Raw genomic sequence first — 16138 nt, 5'->3', positions numbered from 1 at the left:
TTTATGAAGTGAATTAATAAATTTAGCAGTTCTTAGAAAGTATACATTTCTATGTTGCACATTCTCTTAAATATTCATGTCAGGTTTGTCCTAAGCTAATGAGAGGATAGAAATTCTTGTGACTAAATGTTGATCTGGAGGAACAAGTGTAGGTGGACCCATTAACAACTTTAACTCAGTCTTGAAGAGGCCATTCCACCATTCTGTCAAGCCAAGTTGGTGGGGAATATAATGAGGTCAGTGAATTCCATAAGTCTGGGCCTATTGCCACAATTCTTTTGGTGTGAAGTGAGCAACTTGATCAGAAGTAATGTTTTGTGGAATATCACAAAAGTGGATAAGGCATTCCGTAAATCCACAAATGGTAGTTTTGGCAGAAACGTATTCAGGAAACACAGATCCAAATGCAGAGTAAGTGTCTATTTCAGTAAAACAAAAACACTGCCCCTTCCATGATTGCAGTTGTCCAATTTAATCAATCTTTCACCAGAGAACTGGCTGACCACCCAAGGGATGTTGCCATATCAGGGATTCAGTGTTGGTCTCTCCTGCTGACAGATTAACACTCAAAAGTGGGCATAGTCAGGTCAGACTTGGTAATTGGAAGTCCATGTTGTTGAACCCAGGCATAACCTTCATCCCTGCCACTTTGTTCATGAGCTGTTGGGTGACGACAGTAGTAGCTGTGGAAAGAGGACGACTGGCCTCCACAGAATGTGCCACCCTATCCACTTGATGATTAAAAACCTCCTCAGCTGAGGTCACACTATGGTGCACATTCTCATGGGACACAAATTTCTTTATGATTTTTACCAATTCAGAGTGGTCTATCCACTTTTGGTGGATTTCTTGAGAGGAATGGAGAAAAAGACATATATCAAATTAATAACAGCATACCAAATACCAGGGGATGTGGTAGTTTGCCCAAAGAGTGAAGCCACAGCTGGTACAACAGCAGCATTTGGAGTCATTACCTGGGTAAAGTTTGCTATAATCCACTGACATTTTCCAAGGTCCATCTTGCTTCTCTGCACAGGCTAAAGTGAGGGTTGAGTGGGTATGTGGTGAAAATAATGAACTCTGCATTTTTCAAATTCTTGATGGTGGTACTAATCTCTGAAATCCGTCAATACTACAATCAGAATTGCAGCATTGCTTTTGATTCACTATTTTCTTATGGAAAGGCAATTCTAATATCTTCCACTTAAGCTTTTCAATTATGGGAGTCCTCACTCCACAGGTCAGGGAAACGATGTGAGGATTCTGCCATCTCCTGTGTATGTCCATTTCAATTATGCATTCTATTTCCCCAGAACTGGGGAAATAACCATCTTCAGTGGGATTCAGGAACCCACTGTGCCCACTGTGAGATGAACTGGAGCTAAAACTCTCTTGGTCACCTGCATCCATATGCCTCTTCTCTGAGTGGTGGACCATAGAGACATTTTGGGTCTCCTGGAATTAGTATCATTTCAGAGTTAGTATCCCATAGTCCATCAAAAGGTCTAAATTTCCTTTTCTTAAATGCACAGTTATCCTGCTAAAAAGCCATATGTCCCTTTGGAGAACAATGGGAGGAGGACTATACATTTCTGGGAGTGTACCAGGGTCCTTCCTTAAGGAGTTCTTGGTCGGTAAGCTGGCCCTAGTCTAGTGCTGAATGAGGTACCATGGTTCTCTGTTTTATTTTTTAGGTTAGACTTTTATTTGACCTAGAGATTTTATGCTTAATGGACCAAGTAAGAACTTACTTGAATTCTTATTTCACTTGTAAGAACACCATGATCAACTAGTTAGCCAACTTCATAGGTCTGGGTGATACAGACTGTTCTGACTGCAGCTCTGACTCTATTGTCCATTACGGGAGCCATGCCCATCTTGCCTTTGACATTTGAGTGCTGCCATCGGTGCCTGCACCCTGAGATTCAGTAACTCCTGTTGCCTTTGGCTTTTTCTATTTAGTAAATGCAAGTCCCACTATGAGGTCTGACCTACGGAGAAGAGTGAACACACAGCCTTTTAGGAATGCTGAGGCTCAAGATGTCCATCAACAGATAAATGGATAAAGAAGATGTGGTATATATATACAATGGAATATTATGCAGCCATCAAAAGGAATGAGATCTTGCCATTTGCAACAACGTGGATGGAACTGGAGGGTGTTATGCTGAGTGAAATAAGTCAGCAGAGAAAGTCATGTATCATATGACCTCACTGATATGAGGAATTCTTAATCTCCGGAAACAAACTGAGGGTTGCTGGAGTGGGGGTGGGGTGGGAGGGCTGGGGTGGCTGGGTGATAGACATTGGGGAGGGTATGTGCTATGGTGAGCGCTGTGAATTGTGCAAGACTGTTGAATCACAGATCTGTACCTCTGAAACAAATAATGCAATATATGTTAAGAAAAAAAAAAGAAGATAGCAGGAGGGGAAGAATGAAGGGGGGAAATCGGAGGGGGAGAGGAACCATGAGAGACAATGGACTCTGAATAACAAACTGAGAGTTCTAGAGGGGTGGGGGGTGGGGGAGATGGGTTATCCTGGTGATGGGTATTAAAGACGGCATGTTCTGCGTGGAGCACTGGATGTTATATGCAAATAATGAATCATGGAACACTACATCAAAAACTAATGATGTAATGTATGGTGATTAACATAACAATAAAAAATTTAATGAAAGAGGCAAAAAAAAAAAAAGAATGCTGAGGGTACCCTCACAACTTTATTTTTTATGGTGGTGGTAAAAGGTATGTTCTAGACCCTTTCAGCATGGGTGAGTTATCTTAAAGGATAAATCCAGTCTAACATTCTTATTTCCCTAGGCCTTTGAATTCCTTCCTCTATATTAAACCAGGACAGATCTGGCATTTCTAATTTGTTCATTCTGGATCACCTTTTGGACCATGTTTCAGCCAACGAAATAAAGTGTTAGAGCTCTTTCTAACTTCTTGAACATCAACATTAAATGTAAAATCTCTGTTTAGTGAGCACATATCAATAAATTTGACCAGATCGAACTTTATGTTCCTTCCACCACTGTTCTATAGCTTCATTGTGCATTCCCATACATGTTACCTGGATTTTTGTCTGAATACATTAGAAAACAGAAGTAGTTCTTTTGTAGTGTAATACACTTCCTCATGGAGCACACTTTGTACCTCACCTTTAGGGGCCTCCTATGATGACTTCAGTCTAGTTATGGTCAAGAAGCAAAGAGAACTACTGGAGGTAGGTCCTAAGGAAAATCTGTATTGTCTTGCATGGCAACTGGAGGCCATTATCATTTCCTCAGGTAAAGCATAGTTAATCCTCTCAGATGGGGGTAGCAAGGTTGCTACCACTGGAGGTGAAGAAGCTGCTTCTGCTGATAGTGGGTAGATCACTTCTCTCCAGGGGGTCAGGAGATTGCTTCCACTGGGGGTAAGGAGGCCAATTACTCTAGATATTTTTTCCTATCTCATTGAAATGCTTTGTAAACATATTTCTATATTTGAATGATATTTCATTATGTGCATTAAATGTGATCATTTTAATTATTCCTCTAATGTTGAAGATTTCATTTCATTCTTAAAATTTGTAAATAATGCACTATCATAAATCTTTGCCTGAGTTTTAGATTGTTCTCCCTAGAAGAAAGTTGTTCAATTGTGATAACTGGTTCAAAAAAGGAGAACATTTTAGAAGCCCTTAGCACACATTCATAAACTGCTTCATGAAAAGATTGAATAAACTTATATTCCAACAAATGGTGAATGATAGCCTCACCCACATGGGCCAGCATTGAATGTTATGTTTTGTTTTTGCTAATGTTATAATAAAGATTTCATGTACTACAAGTGAAATTGAATTATGAATTATCAGATTTTGTGTTTTCTCTTTCCAGATATTTTATTGGGGTCTCATGTCTGACAGTTTTGAGTGACTAAGTTAGTGATTTCCCTTGCTTAGTTCAAAAAAATGGATAATGAGACATCTATTCTGGCCTGCTGTGGTAGCAATTAATTCAGAGACATGAACACTGATGGAAAGTTTTGAGAGAAAAAGTAGGATCCAAAAGTAAATATTTTCTTGAATTTCTAGGAATGTTGAGGATCCTGCTCCTTAGAACTTTCCCTGTCTGAGGATTACCATACAATTTTCCAAGGCAAGTTTTATCAACAGCTTCTCAACAAAATAGGAAGAAGACATATTTTAATTTAATATTAGGAAGAAAATTTGACTGATTAGATATGAGAAAGGAAGATATGATCTTCACAGGAATTTCTTATAATAAATATTTATGATTATGTAACTTGATGGATTTGAAGCACTTTCATATTCACTGTCTCATTCAATATTTATAATAATCAAGGAAGGCAGAGAAAGATATAAACTGATAAAATATATATAAAACAGGGTAGATCCATTCAGCTTATGAAATTATGAAATATACCATTTCCTATGTTGTAAAATGCTAATGGTTCTGGACGATAATAGCACAATGAAGAGAGATAAATAAAAGGTTGAATATATAAACATGAACATATTAATATATATAAACATCTGTCTTTAAATCTATTGCTATACCCTCTTCCTAAGAGGGAAATCAGGTAGAGAGGAAAATGTTCCTTTGCGTTTCACAAGAATATTAGAATAGCCAGGATGAATAAGCCTTGGAGAGAGAGGCCAGTAGAAATGCTTTGACCCCATTCAGAGCATCACCCCTGCAATAACTTCAAGGCTAAAAGTTATTATATACCTGCTTGGCTAGTGTTCATATCAATAATGGTGGGACAACTCCAACTTGATGAAGACTAAGGTTGTGTGAGTGAAGGAGGCTGAGCAGAATGATGAAGCAAAGTCTTTTGTTGTGGTTGGCACCTCTATGGAAGCTATGAAAGCCAGTGGCCACAAAGTCCTGGTTTGGTTGACTGCAACACATAACAGTAACCATAACTCTTTTTGTGGATGGGGATAAGACATTCCTGGAGGACTTCCAAAATTATCTTAGGCAGAGGAACTCTGTAAGAGGCCAATGTTCCATCCAGCCAGAGGTATCAAAAGCCATTACAATTTCAGTATTGTAATAATCATTTCATAGAGGATCTGTCCAGCTCAAAATGATATGCTTAATTTCTCCTCGCACACATATGTTTTTTCTTAAACCATGGCTTATCTTTGCTAAGTGGCCCCACCTCTTAGACAATGTTGATTAGAACAGAGTGGACATCTGACACAAACTATACAGATCATTGAAATGTAAATAACATAGCCAGGAAACAGGGAGATGCCAACCTTTATTCACTGTGTGAACTTTGACTGCCTGGATCCCTAGGATCCTGAGAGCAATTGTGGCCCTGGTCTGGCCTCTTTATAGGTCAGCTGAATCCCTGCTCTTGAAGTCTACTATCTTTTGGTAACTTCATCATTTTGGTTTACAATATCTTGTTGGTTCATGTGTTTAGAGAAAAAAAATACATATAGTCCCAACTTTTTATATATTAATATTATAACAACCTGATGAAACATGGAGCATTTGCATCATGTCATATCATATTATTGGCATTTGATTTTTCCATGTCATTATCTCTTTTTTACATGATGAGTTTCTCAACCTAGTATAATACATCTTAGTTTTATCTCCATGTAATTATAGAATACTGGAGTACACATTAAATTTTTTTAGTTATCTTCTTGTAAAATAAAAAAAAAATAGCACCTTTTATTCTTAAGTCCATGTTTTGGACTTTATTTTTGAGAACCTAAGTAGTAGGAAACTATTTTCTTGGAATGTTTTGAAGGTAGTCAAGAATTAGTGGGGAGATGGAATATATGAAATTTAAGATCTCCATGCCTCCTAACACTCTGCATCTAAACAAACTACCACATATCAGATATTTAACTTTCAATTTTATTTTACAAAAAAAAAAGGTATTTGTTGTTAGTAGCATTCTAATATAAGACAACTTGAAAAAATATAACATAAACTCCCACGGAAAGATTCAGTATTTAATACCAGCATTCTTGGTGGGTAGAAGACAGATGAAGAAAAAAACAACATCTCCTTAAGAAGGGAACAAACATAGAAAAGCTAACAGGCTGGAATGAACTTTGATCTGCAGCAGAAGCTTCCTGCAGTTACTGACTTCACAGAGACAGAGGGGTAATGAGATTCCTGCAGATGAACACAACAAACTAAAGGTAGATTCGTTGAGCCCAACGCTGTTGCTGTGCATTAATTTTCAGATAATGGAGCACAACTAAAATAGGTGCAGGCTGAAGGCTGCAATGTGGACTTCAACTTTAGAGGACGTCAGTGGGACATGAAGAAGAGTAGACCGTCCTCACTGCCAGAGAGTTAAAAAAATAATCCAGGGCTAATATTATTAGAATCAGATGTGCTGCAGTGGCAAGCTTATTAGCTGTGTTTTAGGAAGATAAAATTGTTGATTCATTTATAAAAAGACATTGAATATAAACATAAACACTATTTTGGTGTAGAGTCTTAAATGTTTTCTAATGGCAATTTTATAGGATATTTATTCCTTTATTCAGTGATCATAAATACAATTAAATATTTGCTATGTGTCAGGCTCATTGTTCCTATCCTTTAGAAGCTCAGAATCTCCTTAGTGAAATAAAACACTAAGTGATTCCAGAAGAAGATGGAGAGTGGTTTTTGCCTGTGTACAGGGTGTGCAGGGTAATGGGGTACAGAGAGGACGATCTCGTTGGACTCAGACCAGGGAAGAGGTTTCCAGAACAGATTTTTTCAAGGAATCCTTAGCCTCAATGTTTCTCATAGCACATAAACAGCTTTTTTTTAAAATTTTTTTAAATTGCCCAGTTGAAATCTGAAGGTGACTTATATTTATAATTTAGTTTATGTATATTTACTTTAATGCAATATTCTTAGATTCTGTGGTAGACTCAAGCTTATTTTTTGAGAGAAGTAGATACTCCACAAAGGATTTATAATTTTTTTCTCTGTGGCAGTATTAAGGATTAATAAAAATGACTCTAACTGGATTTGGTCAATTACCCCATGCACTAATTTCCCCAAATTCAGTATACACACAGGTATGTGAATGTGTATATATATATATATACACACACACACATATACACATACATATATGCATATCTATCTATTGTCTATCTCTCATCATCTATCTATCTATCTATCTATCTAATCTATCATCTATCCATACATGCATACACACACACACACACACACACACACACACACACACACACACAGGGGATATTGAAATTAAGTTGCATCTGAATATTTTTTCAAGGCCAGATGGAAGGTAGGCTTGCTAGAAATAAGTGTGTCACAGTAACAGGTTTTTTTGGATCCCCCTTCCCCTTGCAGCTGGATTGAACATAAGATGTGCTCCCAAGGAATCAAGTTTAGAAATAGAAAAATAGTAAGTTTACATAGGAAAAACTTGACAAACACTTACCTTAACCAATGATGTCATGTGGAGATCACGTACACCAGGATGGGATGGATGAGAAGGGCATTTAATTTCCTTTATACTCTTTCTAAAAGTCAGAAGCCCAATCTAATCATGAGATAAATCTTAGACAAATCTAGAGTGGAGTCTACAGGGTATGTGGATAGCACTCCTCAAGAATGTCAGGGTCTTGAAAAACAAGGAAAAACTGAGAAACCATCACACACCAGAGGAGACTGGGGAGACATGATTAATAAATGCAGTGTGGCCTGTAACAGAGAGAGAGAGGGCATCAGTGAAAAGACCAGCAATATCTAAATAAAGTCTGGAGTTTAGTTAATAGTCATTACCAATGTTGGTTTATAAATTTTGACAGAACTTAATTTGTACCACAACGTGAGGTGCAAATAAGGGGGAAAACTGAATAAGGTGTTTATGTGAACTTTGTACTATCTTTGCAATGTTACTGGTAATCTAAATTTTTTCCTCTCAAATTAAAGAAAAAATCCTTTCAGAGAACTATCTAATGTGATAGTGATAATGTCTAATTTCTAATAAATCATTTTAAAAGTTTCACTTCAAACCAATCCAAGAAATGAACCAGAATGTGTTGTAATTTAATGAGAATGTTTTGTCAAGTCTTTGTAGCTGTGAGTGAAAAAGAACCTATGATAATAAGTGACAGAAATTATTAATACCCACAACTGAACAGATATAAGGCATCTCACTGAAGAGAAATGTGCCTTCAAAGTTAAGTATTTTTTTTCCATTTCTTTTTCCTGTAATTAGCTACACTTTGCAGTGTGATATAGATGACAATCTACAAAAGTCATTTAAATATATTACAGAATTCTTTCAGACACCCTTCAAATACTGTGAACCCAACAAATTAAAAGAAAAAATGTAAAATGTACAATTACTGCAAATTTCTATTTTTATATGTGCTATCTTATCTTAGAAAGAACATAAGACAATATTTTTTTATTGTATATAGATAGTAAACAAAATAGGTTACAACAAAATTAACCTATAATGGAATGTTTGGATGGTATAGTTTCATACAGTTGTACTATTATATATGTTGTAAATATATATAATATATAATAAATAAATAATATATATAATGACATTATATAATACCATTTATGTAATGTTATATTCTATATGTATGTTCTAAGAGAACACTTTTGAAATACAGTTTCTTCTTTCTCAATTGTCTTAACTTCAAACCTTCCTTTAAAGCCACCTCACCTTAAGTACCTTGCAAGCATTTTTAGAGACATCAATATCCAGATTTTTGAGGCTCACAGCACACTACCTTGCAAGCTTTTGACAAGCACAACTCTACTGACTTTCTAGTTTATTTAAGCTAATTGTGAAAGTTACTTGTGGCTCTTATTATCACACTGTTCTCTTGGACCACAGCAGCTAGAAGCAGGGTGCTGTCATAAAAAGGATTTTAAGTTGAACTTTCTGAAAGCACTGATATCAACCAGTTTTAATGAAAACAAAAGTGGCAATTTCACATGGTCCAGCCTAACACACAAGTATTATAGCATTATTCTCCTCACATCTTCCCACCATTTTCTGATCTACTGAAATTGCCTTTATCTAACCTGCTATTTGACTTCTCACTAATCCCTGGAAATCAACCTGCAATTAACTTAGAATTTTTTAGCCAGTGTAATGTGAGTATAAAATCCGAGGGTCATGGCTCTTCTTTTTATTTGTGGTGTAATTTGGTAACACATTTCTCTGGCTCTCTAAGCTCAGTTTACTCATGGAGAAAAAAGGAGAAAGGGATAAACCATGTTTTATCCTTAACATGTTTGGGGAAGACTACATAAAGGTAAAAATAAACACATTGAGAAGTATAGTAGATCATCGATAAATGGTAATTCCCTTTCTTTCTCTAGACTTTTGGGTGTCACTCACAGCCTGAATCTCGAGGTCAACCATTACAACCATTACAGGCCCTCAGTACAAATCATTCTTTTAGCAAGTAATTGATGAACTCCTATGTTTCTAGCTCTATGCAGTGTTTTGATGATGATTGGTAAATAAATAAATAGTAACCTTCACTGAGTTTACCACTTAATAAAAAAGCCTCTAAGAAAATGAGTGAATAAACACATGAAAGCAGAATTGTATTAAACTAAGGGTTTTGAAGAAAGCAAACAAGGTGCAATAGAACAACAGAATATTAGTGACTCAGCAAAAGGAGCCCTCTCTCTCTTTCTCTCTGTGATTTGTTTTCCCAATCCAACATCTGTTTCCTCACTACTGCTTCAGAATTGGTTAATTTTGTTAAAGAAAGTCAAAATATATGACTGCTTGTTTTAATTATAATAGATTCTATTTGAACCTTACCACTATTTATGAGCCCTAAATAAAAGGACTGACAAGGAACAAAAAAGTTTTTCAGCGATTCCTTAAATATCCATCCATATTCAAACAATGTAGTTTGGAGAGCTGGATTATTTCATTCCAGTCCCTTACTTCTGAGAGGGTGTTTTGAAGAAAGGGGTTGACAGTCATCTCTCAAAAAAAGAGGGGATGCAAAACACAGGAGGAGAGCAGGGACTGGCCAGAAAAGGAGATTCAGGAATTGCCATAGGAAGAGTTGGGGGCTGTGAGATCATTCATAATAACCAGCCTCTTCTTTGGTTTTCAATTACTTCCTCCTATTTAAGAGCCACCCTACCCTCCTTCTGCTCATTTTACCTTGGTGTTTGCTTTGTTGTTCTAAGGGAGCAATCTTGTTTTTTTTTTTTTTAAGATTTTATTATTTATTTGAAATAGAGACAGAGATAGTGACAGAGACAGCAACAGAGAACACAGGTGGGGAGCAGAGGGAGAAGCAGGCTCCCCACTGAGCAGGGAGTCCATCATGGGGCTCGACCCCAGGACCCTGGGATCATGACCTGAGCCAAAGGCAGCCTCTTAACCGACTGAGCCACCCAGGTGCTCCTCAAGGGAGCAATCTTTTGAAAGTTTGCTTATCCCTTATTTCCAGCAGCTAAAAGTTTCATTTTGTCTGGGCCTTCTCATAAACTCCCTATCTTCTCTGAATTTACATAACCATTTATCTTTCTGTTTCTTATGTTCCTTAAACTTTCAACTTTGAGCTGTCATTGCTTCGGTATAGATACCATTTCCTCTACGAGACTTTGCCTCTTTTGAGATCAGGGTCATATTTTGTATGTCCACATCTCTCAACGTGTCTGTCATATTGCCTTGTGCAACATATTTAAAAGGGTTTGAAAGAATAAAGTTGATGCAGTAAGTGTTTATTCATAATTCTTTACTTTCTGAGCATCAGTGAAGGAAAACATTACTACAGCTGCAGTGAATGTTTTCTATATAAAAAATCATAAAGTTTCTCTAATAAAGATGCTTTGTTCAGATTGTGGCTCTAAGTTGAAGTACATAACTTTTAAGATCTCATATATGGCTACTTTGAAGAGAACAACGTTTCTAACAAAGTTAAGACTTAATTGGAACAAAGGTTCTTTCAATGAAAGAACTGTAAAAATGCTTAAAGTTCTTTAACTGATAGAATTAAGCTCTTTCTTTTTTTATTATTTTATTATTATTATTTTAAATAAAAAATAATAAAGAATTTCTAAAGAATCTTCTAACTCCTCAGGTTTTCTATGCTTAACTGGCTTCTGAAATAATCAATATGTACTTATCTGAACAGTGGTCCTCTGGGTACTTATTATCTGAAGAGAGAGAAATGTATCAGTGCCTCCATTGTACCTACCACTTTACTTTCCTCCTTCCTTCCTTTTTGACCCACTTTTTGCTTCCTATCTTAAATTTGTCATTGGTGTGTGTGGGGGGGATACATTGCTATTTAGGTGTATATTGATTATGGACTTTCACTCTGGGTGTTATAGTTTGAGAATGCACTTGGCAGTTTATTTCTGGTCCACAGAGGGAAGGATGATCAATAAGTCTCATTTATTTGCTTCTGTCCCTTCTGCAAAGTACTAAGACAAGTCTTTCAACACCCTTGCTGTCCTCATGGAGGGCACCCAATATACTTCTGAACAAGGCTGAAGGATAGATGTTATTTGTCCCTCTGTCATCACCTTATTCTGATGTAGTATTTTCCTAATTACAGCTATAAGACATTTTTTGGTCAGAGACTCTGGATAAATAATTCTCCCAATTTATCCTAGTGGAAAAAGTTGGCAAATACATCATATTCTACCTTTTCTCCCAAATTAATATGAGGCTGCTAATAGAAATATTTATGTAAATGATACACATTAGCAGCTGACCTTGAAGAATAGCATTTCCCACATATAAACAAGTCTCCACTTGGCACTTCACTCGTGATAATGATCAGGAACAGGTGTTTATTCTCGGTTTGCAGGTTAATTATGGATCCGTTAAAGTTTAGAAGTTGAGCATTTCTCTCATGTGATTCCAAATTTTGCTATTTTCATTTATACAGTGGGTTTATGTTCTCTTATTTCCAAAGAACATATGCTCTGCAATGGTAATATGGTCCATAGCATATTCAATATTACATAAACATTCTCTCTCTTGAAGAATTTACCTACAAATGTGATATATACTTAGCTCCCGTCCTCATTTTTAAAGGTCATTTAAAAGGCAAGCTGTGGATTTATTTTAAATGTTTTTACTTTTTATCCAATGTACTTTTATAGAAATTCGTGCATATTTTAATGCTGCATTTTCAAGAACATTTACTTCCAACAACACAGATAAATATATTCCTGCCTATCTGGATTTTTTGTTTTGTTTTCTGTGAGGGAGGGACTAATCTGAAAACAAAGTAGAATTAGTCATAAAAGCTTTACCAAAAATGGAAGTAAATCACATATTCATAAAGGCATTATCCCACTTTGCAATGGTCAGCAGTAAGCACTAATCTTATTTAAATACAATGATAAAAAAATGTTTTTAAAAAAGAGACTATTTCAAGGTAAGTCATGCAAAGCATAGTAAAGTTACCTGGGGAATCTTCAGAATGTTGGAGACTAGAAAACGTACTGGAGTTAGTGAGAGAAATATTTGACCCAATATGAGATGCACTGAAGTGTTAGGATTTTTTTTTTAATTTTTATTGTTATGTTAATCACCATACATTACATCATTAGTTTTTGATATAGTGTTCCATGATTCATTGTTTGTGTATAACTCCCTGTGCTCCATGCAGAATGTACCCTCTTTAATACCCAACACCAGGCTAACCAATCCTCCCAGCTCCCACCCCTCTAGAACCCTCAATTTGTTTTTCAGAGTCCATCTTCTCTCATGGTTCATTTCCCCCTCTGATTTCCCCCCTTCATTCTTCCCCTCCTGCTATTTTCTTCTTTTTTTTTTTAACATACATTGTTTATTTGTTTCAGAGGTACAGATCTGTGATTCAACAGTCTTGCACAATTCACAGTGCTCACAATAGCACATACCCTCCCGAATGTAAATCACCCAGCCACCCCATCCCTCCCACCCCCCAACCACTCCAGCAACCCTTAGTTTGTTTCCTGAGATTAAGGATTCCTCATATCAATGAGGACAAATGGTACAGGTCTTTCTCTAATTGACTTATTTCGCTCAGCATAACACCCTCCAGTTCCATCCACGTCATTGCAAATGGCAAGATCACATTCCTTTTGATGGCTGCATAATATTCCAAAACTCCACCCCAAAACCGTTAGAACTCTCTAGGAATGCATCCATTTCTTCCAGGTTATCTAATTTGCTGGCATATAGATGCTCATAATATGTTCTTATAATTGTTTGTATTTCTTTGGTGTTGGTTGTGATCTCTCCTCTTTCATTCATGATTTTGTTGATTTGGGTCATTTCTCTTTTCTTTTTGATAAGTCTGGCCAGGGGTTTATCAATCTTGTGAATTCTTTCAAAGAACAAGCTCCTAGTTTTGTTGATCTGTTCTACTGTTCTTTCGCTTTCTATTTCGATGATTTCTGTTCTGATCTTTATTATTTCTCTTCTCCTGCTGGGTTTAGGCTTTATTTGCTGTTTTTTCTCTAGCTCCTTTAGGTGTAGGGTTAGGTTGTGTATTTGAGACCTTTCATAAGTTTTTTATAGATTTTGGATATTAGCCCTTTATCTGATATGTCATTGGCAAATATCTTCTCCCATTCTGTCGGTTGTCTTTTGGTTTTGTTGACTGTTTCTTTTCCTGTGCAAAAGCTTTTTATCTTGATGAAGTCCCAATACTTCATTTTTGCCCTTGCTTCCCTTACCTTTGGTGATGTTTCTAGGGAAGACGTTGCTGCGGCCGAGGTTGAAGAGGTTGCTGCCTGTGTTCTCCTTTAGGATTTTGATGGACTCCTGTCTCACATTTAGGTCTTTCAACCATTTGGAGTCTATTTTTGTGTGTGGTGGAAGGAAATGGTCCAGTTTCATTCTTCTGCATGTGGCTGTCCAATTTTCCCAATACCATTTGTTGAAGACACTGTCTTTTCTTCCATTGGTCAATCTTTCCTGCTTTGTCGAAGATTAGTTGACCATAGAGTTGAGGGTGTATTTCTGGGCTCTCTATTCTGTTCCATCGATCTTTGTGTTTATTTTTGTGCCAGTACCATACTGTCTTGATGATGACAGCTTTGTAATAGAGCTGGAAGTCCAGAATTGTGATGCCACCAGCGTTGCTTTCCTTTTTCAACATTCCTCTGGCTATTCGGGGTCTCTTCTGGTTCCATACAAATTTTAGGATGTTTTGTTCCATTTCTTTGAAAAAAGTGGATGGTATTTTCATGGGGATTGCATTGAATGTGTAGATTGCTCTAGGTAGCATGGACATCTTCACAATATTTGTTCTTCCAATCCATGAACATGGAACGTTTTTCCATTTCTTTCTGTCTTCTTCAATTTCTTTCATGAGTCTTTTATAGTTTTCTGAGTACAGATCCTTTGCCTCTTTGGTTAGATTTATTCCTAGGTATCTTATGGTTTTGGGTGCAATTGTAAATGGGATGGACTCCTTAATTTGTCTCTCTTCTGTCTTGTTGTTGGTGTATAGGAATGCCACTGATTTCTGTGCACTGATTTTATACCTTCCACTTCATTGAAATCCTCTATGAGTTCTAGCAGTTTTGGGGTGGAGTCTTTTGGGTTTTCCACATACAGTATCATATCATCTGCAAACAGTGAGAGTTTGATTTCTTCTTTGCCAATTTGGATGCCTTTTATTTATTTTTGTTGTCTGATTGCTGTGGCTAGGACTTCTGATACTATGTTGAATAGCAGTGGTGATAGTGGACATCCCTGCCGCATTCCTGACCTTAGGGGGAAAGGTCTCAGTTTTTCCCCATTGAGAATGATATTCGCTGTAGGGTTTTCATAGATGGCTTTTATGATATTGAGGTATGTACCCTCTATCCCTATACTCTGAAGAGTTTTGATCACGAAAGGATGCTGTATTTTGTCAAATGGTTTTTCTGCATCTATTGAGAGGCCCATGTGATTCTTATTCTTTCTTTTGTAATGTATTGTACCACATTGATTGATTTGCGGATGTTGAACCAGCCTTGCAGCCCAGGGATAAATCCCACTTGGTTGTGGTGACTAATCCTTTTAATGTACTGTTGGATCCTATTGGCTAGTATTTTGGTGAAAATTTTTGCAACCACCTTCATCAAGGATATTGGTCTGTAATTCTCCTTTTTGATGGGGTCTTTGTCTGGTTTGGGGATCAAGGTAGTGGTGGTCTCATAAAACGAGTTTGGAAGTTTTCCTTCCCTTCCCAATTTTTGGAACAGTTTCAGAAGAATAGGTATTCATTCTTCTTTAAATATTTGGTAGAATTCCCCTGTGAAGCCATCTGGCCCTGGGCTCTTGTTTGTTGGGAGATTTTTGATGACTGCTTCAATTTCCTTAGTGGTATGGGTCTGTTCAGGTTTTCAATTTCTTCCTGGTTCAGTTTTGGTAGTTGATACATCTCTAGGAATGCATCCATTTTTCCAGGTTATCTAATTTGCTGGCATATAGTTGCTCATAATATCTTCTTATAATTGTTTGTATTTCTTTGGTGTTGGTTGTGATCTCTCCTCTTTCATTCATGATTTTGTTGATTTGGGTCATTTCTCTTCTTTTTCATTAGTCTGGCCAGTGGTTTATCCATCTTGTTAATTCTTTCAAAGAACCAGCTCCTAGTTTTGTTGATCTGTTCTACTGTTCTTTTGGTTTCTATTTCATTGATTTCTTTTCTGGTCTTTATTATTTCTCTTCTCCCGATGGTTATAGGCTTTTTTTGCTGTTCTTTCTCCAGCTCCTTTAGGTGTAGAGTTAGGTTGTGTATTTGAGACCTTTCTTGTTTCTTAAGAAAGGCTTGTATTGCTATATACTTTCCTCTCAGGACTGCCTTGGCTGCATCCCAAAGATTTTGAACAGTTGCATTTTCATTTTCATTGGTTTCCATGAATTTTTTTAATTCTTCTTTAATTTCCTGGTTGACCCATTCGTTCTTTAGTAGGATTCTCTTTAGTCTCCATGTTTTTGAGTCTTTCCAACTTTCCTCTTGTGATTGAGTTCTAGTTTCAAAGCATTGTGGTCTGAAAATATGCGGGGAATGATCCCAATCTTTTGGTACCAGTTGAGACCTGATTTCTGACCTAAGATGTGAATTATTCTGGAGAATGTTCCATGGGCACTAGAGAAGAATGTGTATTCTGTTGCTTTGGGATTGAATG

This window comes from Eumetopias jubatus, unplaced genomic scaffold, assembly GCF_037043125.1.
Source record: "Eumetopias jubatus isolate StellerSeaLion01/CBP00866 unplaced genomic scaffold, mEumJub1_p1.0 scaffold_17, whole genome shotgun sequence".
NCBI classification, from domain to species: domain Eukaryota; kingdom Metazoa; phylum Chordata; class Mammalia; order Carnivora; family Otariidae; genus Eumetopias; species Eumetopias jubatus.
The sequence above is the reverse complement of the archived record's forward strand: the minus strand, read 5'-3'. Positions refer to the sequence as shown.